At 50.9% G+C, this 17,984-nt stretch overlaps 1 protein-coding gene and 1 long non-coding RNA gene across 4 annotated transcripts in view; one reads left to right on the top strand and one right to left on the bottom strand.

Moving 5' to 3' along the window:
• GRK5 (G protein-coupled receptor kinase 5) overlaps nucleotides 1-17,984 on the bottom strand; it is a 211,345-nt gene that overhangs the window by 74,221 nt on the left and 119,140 nt on the right. The gene's annotated exons all lie outside the window — the stretch shown is intronic.
• Nucleotides 10,555-16,016, top strand: LOC113600319 (uncharacterized). 2 transcript variants are annotated; one of them, XR_008292152.1, is made up of 3 exons: nucleotides 10,555-10,662; nucleotides 11,669-13,845; nucleotides 14,604-16,016. It is a non-coding gene; the product is annotated as an uncharacterized LOC113600319 (long non-coding RNA). The 2 variants fall into 2 exon arrangements; XR_008292151.1 differs by having other exon boundaries at nucleotides 11,669-16,016.

Genomic DNA, 17,984 nt, shown 5'->3' with positions numbered 1-17,984 from the left:
TGGCTGCCAAACAGGGGAGTAGACATCTCGGGCCCACACCCCGCCCCCTGACACACCCCCCAGTGGTTGATCTGCCAGAAATGAAGGTCCCCCTGTAGAACTAGAGGACAGAGTCGTTCCTAGCAGGGCTTCAGTCCAAGAGAAACAAAAGGGCTCAGGGTGCCTGAGCCGAGGCAAGGCTGCATGCTATGCTCGGAGGGGACACCGGGGTGGGTCCAGAGCCCCCAGAAGTGAGGTGGGCCTGAACGTGGGGTCCTGCTCGACCCTGCTTTCCGGAAAGCTCAGCCAGAGCCATAGGAATGGGGCCAGGGGACTGGACTTTGCCTCCAGCACCTTCTCTGACCCCTCTATGACCTCAGACCCATTATTGTTGTCCCTGGACCTTGGTTTCCCCTTCTACAAAGTGAGCCTGATGACTGAGCGGAGCTTAAATGAACTCCCAATTTGGCAGTTCCTGTGAGGAGCCTCGTGGGGATGGAGACACCACGGGGCATGGGGCCTTTCTCCAACATCGGAACTCCAAGTAGAGCACACAACCTTCGGGGGCCTGCAGCCCACAAAGCTGCCTTCCCGCCCACATCTGCACTGTGACCAGCGCAGGAACAGAGCAAGCACACGCTTAGAGGCAAAATGTCCAGAAGGCCCAGGAAGGGTGCTGTCTGGGGGCCGGGAGCCCTGGTTTCTATCAAAGCCCACTATACTTTGCCATGAGGCCCTGGGGTTGTTACTCCCCGCTCTCTGTGCCTCAGTCTCTCTCGAGGGCTTTTCTGGTTTACTCTTGGATGGCGATGCCTGGCCCACCTTTACTGTGAGCTGCGCTGGCCTGGGAGGTGTGGGGGCCCTGAAGCCTCCAGGGCTGCGCCATCCAGGGCCCCAGGGACTGGCTTCACCTGGAGCTATGAGCTCATGAAGCAAAAGCCACGGCAGGGCGGGGCCAGGAAATGGCTGGGCAAGCAGGGGCCAAGGCAAATAGCAGCCTCTATACAGAGAGGCAGCTGCTTCTTCCTGGGCCGGGGGCCAGGGCCCAGTAAGGCTCACAGCTGTGCTGGCCAAGGTCACTTGAGAAATGAATGCCCGGGAAGGTGGAAGCAACTGATGACCTCCTGAAAGTCGTGACGTCTCAGGGTCTGAAGACCCCCAGCTACAATAATCCTCTTGCCATGAGCCCCATCAGAGACTCAGCCGACCTGAGTTTGTACACTTCCAGGAGCTGGAAGCGCTTTACCTGCAGAGTGTCCAGTGCCCTTTGTCAACATCATGTTAAGAGTCCATTCTTATTGTGAGGTCAAACCTGCCTTTCTATAATACCTGCTCCTAGGTCCTCATTCTTGGGATGCAGAAAATGAATGTCAGGTGACAGTTATTCTCTGGTCCCAGGGCCCTCTTGCAGGTAAACTGGTTTCCTCTAGCCGCTACCTTATGACTTCCCAGAATACCAGCCACATGATGCACCCAAACTGTTTCCCCGGAGGGCTTGGCCCGCTGGAACCCGATCCAGGTTTTTGGCAATTAAACGTGAAACCGCGTCAACAGCTCCCATCAAGCCGTCCTTGCCTAGGTCAGCCCCAGACGCACGAGGGGCTAGAGCGGGGAAGATGTTCACGGCAGAGTTCACCCGATGTCCATGTTCCAGACAAGAGACGGGAGAGGCATGTTGTTTCCGCAGAAACTAACACAGAGAAAGCTGCAGTCTCGATTCAGAATGCTTGGCTGAGCTATAGCTCAAGGGGGTGAGGATTCTAGACATGGACTTTTAGAGTGTTTGGCAGAGCTAGTTTCCAGAAAGAGATGACCTCTGGGCCAGGCAGCGGCTTTCCCACTTTGCCACTTGATGTATAACGACGATAGTAGGAACAATAATAGCTGACATGAATGGGCTGCTTGCTGTATCCCAGGCACCTTGCTAGGCATGTTGCATGCTTGTTTCCTGCAGTCCTCCTAATAGGCCTATGAAAAGGATGCTATGATCAACCTATTTTTAGATGCCAACAGAGGCACAGAGAAGGATTAGTACAAGGCCACAGAGCAGCAAATGACAGAGGCAGGATTTGAACTCAGCTCTTCCTGGTAGTGGGACAACTGTTCTGGAACTTTTAGCTTCTAGGGATCCACAGCAGCAGCAGGCAAGGACCCGAGACCCCGAGAAGTGGGGCGAGATCTCACTGGTGGCACCATCTGGCAACTTCTGGGGGGTCCATGGGGAATGGGGCACCCCTGTAACCCGGACCTCCCTATGGCCAGGGGTCGTCCCATGATCACGGGCCCAAGGCTGCTCTGCACGCTGAGCCTGGGAGCTCCAGCCTCCACACACGAAGTACTGGAAAAGCCATGACAGCTCAGCGGCCGGCTATCAGCTGGACAGTTACACGCCGCGGGCTGGGCCAGCACAGGAGAATGATCTGGAATGCCTTCTTTCCTCTCCTCCTCCAGAACACATGATCCAAGTATGCTGTCCCCTCCCTGGCTCTGAGCTCCTTCAGCTCCGAGGCCTGCAGCACACCTGTGATCACGTAACTTATGTGCTGTCTCTATTCCTCGGGCTCTTATCCCCAGAGTTGGCCTTGCCTCTTCGGCTGAGCCGCAAACTGTAAATTCTCTCTCCACTGCCACCCCCTTTGGATCCTCTGTAGAGTCTGGGACAGTCTGGACACTATGAGGTCACCAATAAATATAGGATTGATTGAAGCAGAAGCAGCCATGAGAAAAGTTATTCACTGGGATCCTGTTTATACTTCTTTTGTCAAAACAAATCCCTTGCTCCTTGAAGATAGAAGTCTTAAAGTCCTTGGTGTCTAGAAGTAAATGCTTGGCTTTTAATAGGGTGTTGGAACTGCATTTCATAGCACATTCCTGGGCTTGGACCTACACGGAGGCAAGTCCTTAAGCCAACAGGACAGAAGTCCAAGCAGGGCCAGACCCAACTTGGAGCAGGCAGGGCCAGGCTGCCTTGTTCCCTGCAAAGCCCAGCACCTGGCACCGAGCCTGGCTGGAACCGTGGCGCAGGAACATTCGACGAGTGAATGAATAGAATACATTAACGACCTAACTCATCAATTTGCTAGCCATTGGCTATGTCCTAACATACCTGTTTCCAAATTCCTCCCTGGGCTGGGTCAAGTTAACGAATGGAGCTGCCATACTGGAAATGGAGCCCCTTTCCAGCACTGACATGGCCCCCCTTCACAATGCAATAATGTCAGAGCTGGAGAAAGGGCATGTTGCAGAGCGTGGCCATCTACTCCGCAGAAAACCTGGAAGAAAGCCAGTCTGACACCCTCACCTCCCAGGTGGGGAAACTGAGGCCCGGGTAGGGAAAGGGTCTCATCTTATCCATCACCTCAGGGCTCGCTCAGCCGCCTCGGACGTTCCAACAGTGATCAGGGAGTGGAAGTCGTCTAGTAAAACTCAAAGACCCTCACCCAAGAGTCCCCCCCAGGCCTGGCACAGAGACGCCCAGTCGAGTCTTTTAAAAGTCCCTCTTGGGATCTGGCATTTTGTGCGCGGGCAAGTGTAGCTGCTTCTGGCAGCCTGAAGACCTGTAATCGATGCCACACAGGTGCCTCATATAAATCTTCAAGGGCCGTCTCTGCATGGAGCCGAGTGGAGGCTTTTAATCGTCAAGAAGAAAAAAAGCAAAATACCTCATGCGTTTTCATTTTTATCTAAGTAGAAGAGCACAATCAATTTGCAACGTGCAGCACTGCTTCTCGCCAAAAACCACTTATTTTCAACGGAAGCTTTCTTTTTCTGTACATCCAAGTACAGAATCAAAGCATGCAGGACCCAAAAGCACATGTTTTTCTTTCGTCCCTTCTCTCTTTTTTCAGGGCCCCACGTATCTCTTAACTGTCTAGACCACGTAAGCACCAGCTCAGCCTGGAGCTCGGCTCTCCATTAATGCTTTTTCCCTTCCCTCTGGCTGCCAGGCTCGTGACAGACAGTTTGACAAATATTTAACCGCTGTTAAGCCTAATAGGGATCCTTCTCAGCGACTCAGCACAAGACAGATAACTGGGAACAGAAAAAAAGAAGTGACTGGGATGATCAGAGAATATTCCTATTTCTAACTGGTCTGAAAATGTAACCCATAATGGCTGTTTGTTTTAAATTATTCCTTGCCAAGAACAATGTTCAGATGATTGAAAAATTCCACTCTGGAACCTCCAGTGCTTACTTATTTTTCCTTCTGAGCACCTGCACGGAAAGAAGCTTTGCTCAGAAAATGTAAGTGGTAAAAGGGATAGGGGAACTCTCAGCAGCTCTTAGCATGCTGTACCAGAAACCCTCCGAGGACTTCGTAATGGGGACCTGGGTTCTGACAGGCGAGCCTGTAACTGCATTTTGCTCTAGCTGAGTCAGGGCCAGCTAAAGTAGGCGACCAGAGGCCCGCAGGAGGGAGGCTGAGACCCTTCCTTACAGACAGGGTCCGCCTGGGGGCCAGCAGCTGACAAACCGGACCTATGCACACTTGGAACCGAATCAGGAATGTACATGGCACAGCCCAAGTGTCCACCACTACGAAGGAATCCAGTTCCTCCCAAAGGGGGCTCGGAATCAAATTTCCAACTTGAAGCACAGCTCACAGACGTTGTTCACGGTTGGGGTAAAGCCAGGGAGCCAACAGGATACCCTGAACCTCTGATCCAGACCAAAACAGCTCCAGAGCTCCACTGTGGAAGGGAATCCCCCCAGACCTGGCTGCCTTCTGGTAGTTTGTCCCCAAAGTTTCCAGCTCCCTCATACTTGCATCCAGCTTTTTTCAACTCATTAGCTGGGATTGGATTTGACAGGCCAGGACGCCCTTCCCCACCCTTCTTTTAAGATTAATTTACTGAGCACCTACTTGGTGCCCTGAGCTGTGCTAGGCCAGAGGATCAAGTGATCACCAGAAACACCTACTACCCCAAGCATCCAAGAAGCCGGTCCAGCTCTAGGCTCTTTTCCTTGGAGCTAACCTAGAACTCCTCCAGGATGAGAAGCAGTGGAGAGGTGAGAGGGAGAGGCAGGAACTCACTTCCCAGCCACCTTTGCAGCTAGGTGTGGCCATATGACCAAGTTGTCAAAGTGTGCAGAATGTGTGCAGAAGCAAAGGCTCCAAGTTAGTTCCGGGTTATGCCCTTCAAGGGAAAGGGCGTGTGCCTTTTCCTTCACTGTCCCCCTTCCCACAGACACACACGCCTAGAAGGCAGATGCTGTGGGGTCCCACCTGGGACCATGAAGAAGAAGGAAACACCTTACAATCAGAAGAGACTGGAACTGAATAGCCATATAGAACTTCCATAGCAGCCCTAGGCTCCTACCCAAGTACTGTTCCAGGACAGAGAAACAAGCTTCCACCTTGTTTAAACCAGTGTTAGCCTGGGTCTTGGCTATAGCAGCAGAACCTGTATCAAGGCTGCTTGATCCAGCCACCTACTAGCTGTATGACCTTTCCTGAGACTCATTTTCTTGGTCCTAAAACGGAGATAATGAGACGATGACCTACCTCATAGGTACGGCTCAATCAAGGCGCTTAGCACAGTGCCTGGCACATGCTAGACCCTCAGTAAATACGATCTATCCACCATTGTCATAAGCAGCCGCCACCGGTACTCCTGTCCAAATCCGCTGCACCCACCCCCTTCACTGCTCAGCCAGGAAAGAGTGTGAACACGCACGGCTACAGAGGGCTTAACTAGAACCAATATTCGCCCACTTCAGCCTCATCTAAATCAAGCATTGTTTCAGATGCTCCTTTGCCGCAGAGTGGGAGACCGTGGCATTGCTTCCCACACAATATACCCACCCGACCTCCCTCGGCACGACCCAGGTTGCCGTTATAAGGCTCCAGGAGCCCTCTGCTCCTCTGGCAGGCCCTCCACGTGAGCACGTGCAGGACTGTTTCCCTGATGGATTTAAGGCACCCGAGTCTCAAAAAGCTTGTGTTCATTTCGAAAGAGGGTAGCCTGAGATGCAGAACATTTTTCCTCCCCAGCGAACACAATTCAGTCTTCCTTCCCTACGATATTCTGAGTAATCCACACTGAAAGAGTATTTGAGGAAAAATTATCGTTCAGATGCTGGAAGGTTCTGAAGTCAACAGAACTGGTTTTGCTGTATATTACATAAAATAAACACTCGGTTCCAGGAACTCCAGGGAGCACATGGAGAACCACATTTGTTTTCCCAAGATGCATGTGTTGTGCAAACTGCCCCTGTTCCCGGCCACATCAGACTCATGTGTCTCTAGGGTTTCCGAAGGACACAGGCAAGGGGCAATCCCAAGCTGGCCACACCAGCACCTGGGCCGATATTGCCTGGGAAGGTGGGTGAGGTGTGTGTACTCAAGGGGAAGACATCCAGGCAGTCTCTGACCCCAGGCTTTGTGTAAGTGGCTAAATGCAAGATTGTATACAGGGCAACTAAGGGCTTCCTAAGAACTGATGTTCCTTTTTTTAAATATTGACTTCCTTCTTGCAGGATCACTGCCTCTGACGGTCACAGAGCACGGAGTGGGGGCAGCCTGCAGCTGGAGCCCATGCTTTCAAGAGCTAAGCTGCCTTTCAACTCTGAATCCCCTCTGAGCCTCACCTGGTGCTGGGCACCAACATGGGCCCCTAGTCCGGGCTCCTGGCACTCAACACCCGGGCTCCTGGTGATCTTCGAAATCGGCCTGGGTAAGATTGCTTGATTTACTTCCCTCCCCGCCTGCTGCCTGGAAATGGAGCATAAGCCCCACTCGGTCGGATTCCTAACTGTGCTCCCCAGAGCAAAGCCTGGTGCAAGGCCGGCTCGCAGAAATGGGAGCACGGATGAATGGACGGTGGCTGGCGCTTACTGAAGAAGGGAATGATTTCGAGCATGATGAAGATGAGGCCTCTCCACCTAGACAGTCAGACAGCAGCAGAGGTCATACACTGACACGTGTGTGTGGCCATCTGGTCACGGTCACCAGCCGGACACCGGAACACTCAAACCGTAGTGGGCGCACGGGTACTTGGCACCTACTAGGAGCCCAATGCTTTAAGACTCTACTCTCTCACTTACTGCTACCCTGTGGGTGGAGAGTACTGCCCCCTGGCACAGCCAGCCTCAGGGACTTGCCCAAGGTCATAAAGTGGCAGTGGAGAGGCTCACCCTTGGGAAACAGAGAGAAGCCAGCAACTTGCTCTTCCCTTAGGAGGAAGCGACCATTTCCCACCAGAGAAGCAAGGACACACAGGCTCAGAAACACTCAGGGCCTCCATCAGGGAGGAAGAGAGACCCAGGGAGACACAGGGCCTGGGAACAGAGCATGACCCCGAGCAAAGGGCCCTGGGCCAGGTGCAGAGGAGGAATATAAGGGATGGGAGATGCAGGGAGAATAAATATTCTCATGACGAGGGGGATGCAACCACGTCTGGTACTTCAGGATGGAGTTTTCCCTCATAGACAGGCTCGGGTCAAAACTCTGAAAAAAAGCAACTTACTGAACACCTTTGGAGCCCACCAGGGGCCCAAGTGAGCTAAGCTGAGGGACAGATACAAGAGAGGCCAAAACCAGGCTCTGCACCCCCAGTATGGATGGGCTCATAGACTCTACTTTGGGGGAGGGATGGGTCCTGTGGCCTTCATGGAGGAAATGTGAGAAATAGGAAGTTCCACCAAAAGAGCAGCCTCCCCAGCCTCCCAGCCTCCCAGCCTCCCCAGCTTCCTCAGCCTCCCAGCCTCCTCAGCCTCCCAGCTTCTCCAGCCTCCCAGCCTCCCTAGCCTCCCAGCCTCCCCAGCCTCCCAGCCCAGCCTGCCTAGCCTCCCAGCCTCCTCAGCTTCCCCAGCCTCCTTGCTGATACCTTCTGCAACCCTGCCTGGGACCTGGATCTTCTCTGGACCCCACATAGGACTCAGTGCATGAACCCACACTCCTGCCCCAAGAACACTGTCCTCACTCCAGAAACAAAGACACTGAAGACATTTCAATTTTCTAAACCTGGCAGTGAGGACTCCCTTTACCAGCTGAATCTGGCGTGTGAGTCTCAGGGCAGAGGACAGACACGAGGTGAAGAAGAGAGATTATGGCAAGGGCCTGTGCACACAATGCTGTCCTAACACAGTCCATCTTGACGGAAGGATCGGCCTTCCCAGCAGCCAGACCACAGTGGCAGGAGCCTGGCCACCACATGCTGCCACCCTGCCCTGCAGATGTCTCTCTCTGCTGGAGGGGGTTCCACGGGTTCTTGGCTCTACTTCTGCCTGCCTTTGCCCCTCCCCGCCCACCTGGAATCCCACTCCCTTCCACATTGAAGACCTGAAACGCCACCTGATTGGCTGAATGGAGCTACAGCTCCCTTGCTGGGCCAAGCAGGAACCAGACGGTCCCCTCTTACCATGGCCACAGAGAGAAAGTGGCTCCTGGGAAATAGCCACAGCTCATCTGAGTTACTGGGGTGGACTGTATATGGGGTTCCCTGAAGTGGGCTAGACCCCCCCTAAGTACACATGCTACCCAAGTCTAGCATATGTGCACACACACACACACACACACACACACACACCCTTCTTCCTCCAGGAAGGAGGAAGATTGGCCCAAATGCATTTCTAGGCTCCAGCACAACCACTCCAAAACGAGTACCTTGATATGTAGTAGCACCTATTTCCTGCTGTGATATGGGGGCTCAAAGCCGTATTATGGGCTGAATTGTGCCCCTTCCACAATTACCATGTTGAAGCCCTAACCCTCAAAGCAACTGTATTTGGAGATATGGCCTTTATGGAAATAATAAAGGTTAAACTTGGTCCTAAGGATGGAGCCCTAGTTGGAGGGCTGGTGTCCTCATAAGAAGGTAAAGAGACACCAGAGATTGCTGTCTCTCTCTCTATGAGCACAGAGGAAAGGCCCTGTGAGGACACAGCAGGAAGGCAGCCATCTACAAGCCAGGAAAAGAGGTCTCACCAGAAACCCATCCTGAGACTTCCAGCCTCCAGAACTGTGAGAAAATAAATTCTGTTGTTAAAGCCCCTGAGCCTGTGTCATTTTCTCATGGCAACCTGAGTTGTGGCTAATATCGGGCGGGTGATCAAAAGAGCAAAGTTTGAGGCTTAGTTCTGTCATTTATAAGCTCAGTGATCTGTGACAAATCCCTTGGCCTCAGTTTCCTGGTCTGTGGAATGGAGCTACTGACCCTCTACCCTGCCTCCCTGAGACGCCTATGGAGGTCCAGGGAGAAGGTGGCCCCACTGCAGGGTAGGCGGGCCTGGGCCGGGGTGTGAGATGGAAATGAGGCCAATCCTGGCCCCACCACTCACCTTCTGGGTGACCCCAGACAGATCACATGATCAGGGCGGCTGGCATAAGCAGAGCATTTGCTATGTACCAGGCACAATCAGCTGAGCAATGGCAATGAGAACCCTGCTGTTCGTGGGAGTGACAGCCACCTGCTACAGTGGGCACAGCACCCAAATCAGGACCAGCCATGCCCTCTGGGCAACCACCCCGGAATGCTGCCTCCCAGCCCTCACCACTGTTGGCCCCAGAACACTGGCTGGTGCTCCAGGAACTGGGGAGAGCTGGCCCTTTGCTCCTTCCCACTGCACAATGGGGAAATCAGCCGGGGCCTTGGAAGAAGGGGCCAAAGCATTCCAGGCCATCTGCAGCAATGTCCAAAGCTCATATACTTTCCACGCTGAGGCCTCTCCCCTTGAGGTGTCATTGACGCAGCCACTCCAAGGGGATGGGAACCCCTCAGCAGACACTGCCCAGCCTGGCTCAGAAGGCTGCCTCAACACCCATCTAAAATCCAGTCCCCAAGGGGCCAGGGCATATGCGTGAAGAAGCATCCCCCCACCCACCCGCCACCCACATGCGGATGTTGTGGCTGCTGAAGATGGGAAGCCCTGACTCACCGCATGGCCATGTCGGCAGGCAGGGAGGTGAGTGGCCGGCAGGGAACCAAGGGCCCCTTGCTCGCATGGAAAGAAACACCTGCAGAGCACAGGGGTGCCGAGTTTGAGCTGCTATCGCTAACACTGAACGAATTTCAGGACACAGATCTCTGGAGAACAGCCAGGTGTGCACCAGAATGGAACATTCCCCACCAGGGCTGGAGGGACGCCCTCCCTGTTATGGGCCACAGCCCCTGCAACATCTCCCAGAGTGCAGGCACCTCAGTGAGCCACTCCCACGTGTGCCTCAGCCACCATCTCCCGGGGGCAGATCTGCACACATGACACAGGTCCTTCCGAAGGCGCTTCCTCCTTGTGCTGGGATGGTCTCGGACTTCAGGGAATTTGCCCAGAGAAAGGGAACAGCTTCCAAACGCAGTGGAAGGCTACAGCCCACCCTGTCTCCCATTCGCTGCTTTATCTTCACAGTATAAATAAGCTTCGCCTACATTTATGGTTACGTTGGTCAAACACTATTCCCCAGCCAGCTCTGCTCTGTCATTTAAAAGGAAAAAAAACACCACTCAGATCACTTTCATTACCTTGGATAGGGCGAAGCATTTGGCATCAACTTCACTCCGCCTGGGCTCTGGGCTCTGGTTGGCCACCACCCCCTTTCACACCCCACTGGTTATTAAGAATTTTTCACTTCCCTAGCCAGGTTTCACCCACATGCTGTTCTTCTGTGGGCGTGGAAGCTCCTTGTCCTGGGGCTGGGTCTCTGCTGACAAAGCCGTGGAGGTATCATGAGACAGCCTGGAACTGGTAGGTTGTGAAAGGGAGGGCTGGCCGTGCAAATTTCAGTAAAGCAAAGCCTTTTTCCTTTTGTCAGTTTTGAGAAAGGTTCTCATACGAGAAGACAAATCCCCCCATAGGCTGTTTTGAAAGCTTGTGACAAGAGGGGTCAGTGGTGGCTTAGGCTAGGCCTTGGCACACAGAGGGCTGGGGTTCAGTTTTGTTGTTTGTTTTTTTATTTTTGATAGTTCTCTCGATTCTAGACCCTTCCGTGTTGATGGTTCTGGGGCATAAATGGAAATAAGCCTAGGATCAAAGGAGAGAGAAGGAGCTGGAAGGGCCCAAAGTGTCTCAAAATTTGGATTTAGGCCATGCTGGGAGTAGACACCCAGGCATAGTAAAGGGGGTACTCTGATAGGGCATCGGGCGAACAGGACTTGAGCAAGATCAAACTTGGAAATCAGACAGGACCCCAGAAATCAAGAGGCATGAACACGGTCTAAAGTCCAAGGACTTGGAGCTCCAAACCTGGGCATTGACAGCAGTGGAAGGAATACGGCAGTGGGACCAGTGGAAGAGCTTGGGGTTGACACCAGAATAGCTCAGCCTGTCCAGCCCTGACATGGCTCCTATGGGACAGAAACCATCGTCAGCAGACCCATTCTGGGCCAGATACTGTAGCTAGGACTACATTCTCTGGCGAACTTTTTAAAATTATAAAATTCTGGGCCCAGAGACTCTTGATTCCATAAAGCCTTAGAACTATTTATTTCTTAAATGCTCCAAGGTGGCTCTGATATTAGGCTCTGCCCTGGGCTCCCAGTTGAAACCACTAATTTTCCATCTAACCGAGGAAGAGGGTGCATAGGCAATGGAAATTTCACTATGTCTTTTTTGAGTTGCCCTCTGTTTTGTCTAAGAATGCCTGTCTATGCCTGTTATAATGTCATATTCTGCCTGACAGAATTTGCTCTTTTCTATGTCCTTTTTGGTATGAATACAGTATTTACTCTTGCTGGTCATTTGTTCCATACAGCTGGGTTGCAATATCCCCGGTGTTCAGTAGGTGTCGCTGTAACACAGGATGAACACGACCCAGTCCTGAAATTCTTCCAGGTCCCTGTTCTCTAGCCTGCACACAGGTTAGTACCGTTCTCCATCAGTCCTCCAGATTTAAAAGTTTCTATCTTGAATTATCTTAGAATGAAGAATAAGTATGAATGAAGTTATAGAAGAATAACTTATAATGAACAATCACCGCCATTTGTTTCTCAGAGCCCAGGAAATGGTATTTCACAAGGATTGTCTCTGTTTCTCTCCCACTTTTGTGCCCTCTCCTACAATGGAGGTTCTCAAACTTCATGGCCTCAGGAAATTGTCACACCTCTAGAAATTATCAACATCCCCCCCCCAACTGCTTTTGTTTATGTGGGTTATATCTATTAATACTTTCCATATTAGAAAATAAAATTGAGAAAAAATGCAAACACAGGAATACACAAGCATATATATTCTGTTAACTGTTCAAGTGATGATATCATCTTGTGTCAAATGGGCTCTAGAAATTTCTGCACTTGTGAGAGAATAAGAGTGAAAAAAGAGAATAGTACCGTGATGGGTTATTATGTATCATTATGAACACAGTTTCCATCTTGCTTAAAGAGTCTCAGGGACCCCGGAGTGTCCCAATTCACATTTAGAAACTGCTACTCTATCAGTTTTGAAGTTTTGCTGTCTGTTCTTAACAAATCTGAGGTTAATCAATATTTGCTTCCAAAAGACAGAGTTTCAAATGCTTTAATTCTGATTATTCCACCTTCGTTTTTTAAAGTTTTCTTCCTCACCTTTTATATGCTTTGCCATTTTTATAGCCTCTTCTTCCTTGTTCATATTTCCAAGTCTCTCTTATACTTCTTAAAATATACCTATATCCCATATGCTCTTCGTGCAATGTGACTGAGGCCCCGCCCCCTGCCAAGGGCTGGTGTCTCTGTTCCCTCTCTTTGAATCTGGGTAGGGGTTTGTCACTACTCCAATGAGTAGAATGTGGCGAAGGTGATGCTTTGTGATTTCTGAGGCTGGGTCACAAAAGGGATGTAGCTCCTGCTTCACTCTCCATTTCTGGGATGCTTATCCGTGGGATAAGCCACCATGCTGTGAGGAAGTCCAGGCCACATGGTAAAGCCACATGGGGAGGAGCTGGGGACCCATTAACAGCCAGCATCAACTGCCAGACGTGTAAGTGGGTTAGTCTTCCAACCTTCAAGTCTTGCACTCAGGCCTTGAACAACATGAAGCAGAAATAAGCCATCCCTGCTTTACTCTCTTTGAATTCTGGATCTACAGAATCCATGAGCATGATGTTTGTTTTATTTCACTACATCACTCATTGGTAGTAGATGGAACATTCCTAAATTTCTAATTTAGGTCTGGCACATTTAGGTCTGGCACATTAGGTCTAAATATTTGTTAGATTTATAAAATACCATAGCTAGTGTATTATTCTTCTGGAATCTACCGCCTACTCTTTAGAAAAGTCCCACAACCTTCATGGGATATCTTCAATCCATGAGTGGAACAAGAAGTCACTCTCTCGTTTGCCGGTGAATGAAAGCCCCCAGATCAGAGGGGGCTCCTGTCCCACACAGCTCCTTGGAAAGTCAAGAGCTATGGATTCCCTGGAATCTACCCTCAAAGCAAATAAGGCCCTCATCCCTCTGTTTCCGAAACAAGAAGCTGTATTGTCCCTGGCTGCGGGTGCCATTTTGTTTTCCTCATAAACTGGGTAGTTCCAGGACAAAAGTGATATGGGGAGAAGCAGACATTTTCCAAACAGCACCTGCATCATCCGGTCTAAAAATAAATCCAGTAGGACTGGTTTTAGGAGAGAAGCCACTGCTAAAAATAATGCTTACACGTACAATGACATCAGCAGGTAACTGACCTGGGAACTGCAGGGCCCCAGCATCTAACCGACATCTTGAGCTCTGGTCTGCTTTGTGAGGTGATCAATCTGTCTTCACCCTCCACCCACCTGGCCTTCATTTCAGGAGCCCAGGGCTGGGCCCGCTAAATTCAAGGAAAGGGGCTGGCAGAACATAGGGAAGCTCTGGATTTAGAGCTTTCATTAAAAAATAATATGGACTTTCTATTTCAAGAACAGAATGTCTAATAATGCTGCTGAGGAGAAGCTCTCCAGGACCTGCTTTGATGGTAAATACAAATGGTTGTAATTAGCATATTAATAGCGGTTTGATTTCTAAGGCCGTAGGAAAGCATCTCTCCAGCCTCTACAATACTATCTGCTTGGAGGTAATTACAGAACAGAGACAGAGCCCCAGAGGGCGGAAGCCTGCTCTCCGGTTCTGCCTCTAACCAGCCTGCAGCCAAGTTTCTGCTCAAGAACATGGAGGCGTGGAGGCTGATCCCCCCCACTCGCACCCATTTTAGCCCTAACCTTTCCATGGTCTGACGACCTGATTCCCCAAAAGTGAAAACAGAGCATTTCAGACCCAAAAGAACCCAAGTCCCAGCAGAGACGGCCTCACACGAATAAGGATCGACGGTCTATGAACGAGTCCCAGGACAACGTTGGCAACTCACAAGAGCATCACTGATTTTTAAAGAACGCTCCAAACCTGATATTCCCGGCAACCAGCCAGCACGCACCCCTGAGAGCTGAGAAGTGAAAAGCAAACTCAAGCCCCCAGGGCCGGGGTAGGGGTGGGGGTGTTGAGCCGGGAGGGTGGTACCAGGCAGGCTGCGGTTTCCAGGTCTCACACCTGCCCGCGAGCTGCACAGAACACCCCATGCCCACCTTGGGGCTTGTGAGCACCACGCTGGGCTCTAAATCACAGCCCAGGATTCAGTGAAAAGCGGGCTCTGTGGCTCCTGCTCTAATTGCTCTGGAGGGTGGAAGGTTGGGGAGCTGGATTCGTTTGTACTCAAGAGTGGTTCTTGTCTTTTCAAAGGCGCTGATGGGATGGCAGGCAGGGGCCGCCTCAGGCAGCCTAATTGCTGCAACTCTACACTCCAATTAGACACCAAATGAACGTGCTGAATAATCCAAAACAGACCAAGCTTCCGGGGACCCCTCCAAAAGCAAGTTCCAGTCCAGAGGAAGCTTTTTCCTCTCCACTCAACTGCTGATCCCTCTAACGCCTCAAACTGGAAGCAGCTCACTCTACTGGAAGAGCCTCGAGGACAGGACGTTTGTCCTCCACTTGCATATGCCTAACACACAGTAGGCAGCCTCCCTCAGAAGCAGAGCTGGCCAGTGAGACGAGGACAAGCTGTTAGGTTCAGCTTCCAGAAAAGCTCCTTCAAGGTCATTGACTCATTGAGAGAAATGTGCATTTTTCCTTTTCCTTCTATTCTTTTTTTCTACTGCTTGGAACAAGAATGTGATGGCTGGAGCTGCATCAGCCGTAGTAGGCCATGAGGTATCTGGTAGAGCAGAAAGATAGAAGGAACCCGGGTCCTTGATGACACAGAACTGCCAATCCACGGCCTACTTCCAGACTTCATTTACGTGAAGAAAAAATGTGCTGTTCAAACCATCCAGCCAGTAATCATGGGTATCTAATCCATGGGATACTTGCCTTACCACCAAAACTTCCCTTGCTAAATCCTACCACTCAGTCAAGGCTGCCTCCTCTAGGAAGTTTTCTTGGATTATACCCAAGGGAGGGAAAAATCACTTCTTTATTTGACCAACTGCAGTACTTTGTCCTCTAGTATAGCAATTAAGAATTTATTATCAGGAGCCAGACAGACCAGAGTGCAAATCCAAGTTCTTCCACTCACTAGTCATGTGACTTCGGGCAAATCATTTCACCTCTTTCAGACCCAGTTTCATCTGCTGTCAGTTGGGATGGAAACACTACCGGGAGCTTCCTGAGGCTTGGACCATAATATAGGTAAAGCCCCTGGCATTCCATCAGCACACAATAAACATGACCTAACTTTTGTAGCCATCAGCCATTTGTAAGCCACTGTTGTGATTTTTTTTTTTTTACCACAACCTTTGCCATAATCTATCAACTGCAACAGTTCCCATTACTATAGCATTGACTCGATATTTCTCTTTAACTTGGGTGTTAATGGACTCTCCCTCCTACCTGTTAAGCAATTATATATGGAAAATTACTGCTGTTACTGTGTATTTTTTATGACATACATTTAAAAAAATGCATAACCACGGGGCACCTGGGTGGCTCAGTCGGTTAAACGTCTGACTTCGGCTCAGGTCATGAACTCGCTTTCGTGAGTTCAAGCCCCTCATTGGGCTCTATGCTGACAGCTCAGAACCTGGAGTCTGCTTCAGAATCTGTGTCTCCCTCTCTCTCTGCTCCTCCCCTGCTTGTGCTCTCTCTCTCTCTCTCTCTCAAAAAATAAAGATTAAAAAATTTTTTTAAATGCATAACCACAATTCAGTGTGCTACCTACAATCATCACACACACCAAGAGGTGACTGCCACCCTTCCTAATGTCATTCTGATGTACTGAGGAATGAAGTGTACATATATCTTCTGTTCCCTATCAACCAGGTTCCTTGAAGATGGGGCCTGGGTGGCACTTGTCTCTGACTAACCCAGCATCCGGGACACAAAGGAAGTCCATTGAATATCTGCCTAATGACCAGGAAAACATTCTCTCGCAGCCATTATCGGAGAGCCGAGCCAAATTCCATTCCAGCACATTCTGAGGGCCATCCAAATTCTTCTGCTGTGCTGGGTGCATGTTCCATAAAAAAAAAAAAAAAAAAAAAAAATCACACGTAAGAAGTGGGCTGTCAGCAAAGGAGTTTGCAATTGTTTCCACAAACACTTCCATGAACCTTAAATGGCTTTTGCTGTGATGGGATTTGATCCATTTCATGACGCCCTGGAGAGACCCGTACTGGCCAGTGAAACGTGGCAGGGACTTCACAGAAAAGGGGTCCTTCTCCGAGCTGGACAAAGAGGACCTTCTGAAGGAGTTTTGCACCTCCTCAACAGCTGAATACATTCTTGCAAAATATTTCCATCAGGGAGTGTAGTCCTTATGCAAAGCAAGAGGTGGTGACATTATGAAAACACTGGATCCCAAATAAAATGTGAGCTGTAACAAGGATGCAGCAGGACCCAGCTTCTGGGTCAGAGATACTTCTTTGACGGTGGAAATGTTTTCACGGAAAATAGTGCACTTGGCCTGTTAAGGAGTAACCAAGCAAACTGTTTTGGGGCATAAGGAAAATGTTTCATTTGGCAAATCCACGCCAATTCAGGCTGGACGGTAACTCACTTCCCCTGCCACCTCCACCTTCCGTGGCCAAATGGCAGACTGAAACAATGAGGCAGGTGTAGGCAGGAGGTTGCTTGGGACCAAAGGACCAGAGACTACATGCCGGAGCTGGAGGATGCCCGCCTGGCGGGAAGTTCATCCAGCAGGAACGAGCTCGACCCTCCGGCCCCATCTACACTGTGTCCTCACCCCATCCTGGGTAGGATGCTGCGTGGTCGTCACAACCATCAAGCCCCGAGAGGCAGCAGTACGAAGTCACATCCAGGCCTTGCCTGTAAACCGGCAACTTAGGCAACTTCTGGAAGCCTGATCTGAGAAGGAAAATGCCACTTCCCGCAGGATTGCTGGGGGACGGCGTGCGCTCAGGGGGTGTGAGAAGAGCTTGGCAAGCTGCACAGCAGCCCGCTGCCTCTACGGGGAGGGACACAGCCACACTCAGAGCAACAGCCAGCGGCATGTGGCCTGAGTGAGCCCCACAGGCCGGTGGTGATTTTGAGGATCATAGGAAACCCTGAAATTCAGAGGCATAGGAGGTACCAGTAGCTGAATCCATCCCCGAAGGGAGAGCTGGCTTTCCCCATCCAGACCCAACTGGGAAAATAATTGGCTGCCGGCCAGAGACCCTGGAGAGGCTATCAGCAGAAATGCAGAGAAACAGACCCCACACCCACTGCTGATGACCATCGTAGGCTCCGGAGAGATGCCTTCCACCCTGCAGAGGCCCGCCCTGTGCACAGGGGTCTTAGTTGAAGTTCATGGAGATGCCAGGAGGTGTTACTTATTTACTCCAGAGTACAGGTGAGGAACTGCGTCCTAAAGGTGACAGACTTGCCCAAGGCTGTTCAGCGAGTAAGTGGAAACACAAAGAAGGAGCCTAGTCTGGTTTTAAAGACATCGCTCTCCTTCCAGAACCATCAGAAATATGATCTAACACAGCATCCCCTCAGCCCACCTCCCAAAGCCCCTGCCTGTAGCTGCCGTCTTCCTTTTGTTTGCCTTTGTAAGCCTCGGCCCAGGGCTAACAGCCCGTCAGCTCCCTCCCTGTGTCCTTCCCACACGAGCTCGCC

The sequence above is a fragment of the Acinonyx jubatus genome, chromosome D2 (assembly GCF_027475565.1).
Source record: "Acinonyx jubatus isolate Ajub_Pintada_27869175 chromosome D2, VMU_Ajub_asm_v1.0, whole genome shotgun sequence".
Lineage (NCBI taxonomy): Eukaryota > Metazoa > Chordata > Mammalia > Carnivora > Felidae > Acinonyx > Acinonyx jubatus.
Note: the sequence above shows the minus strand (reverse complement) of the source record. Positions and strands in the feature narration are given on the sequence as shown.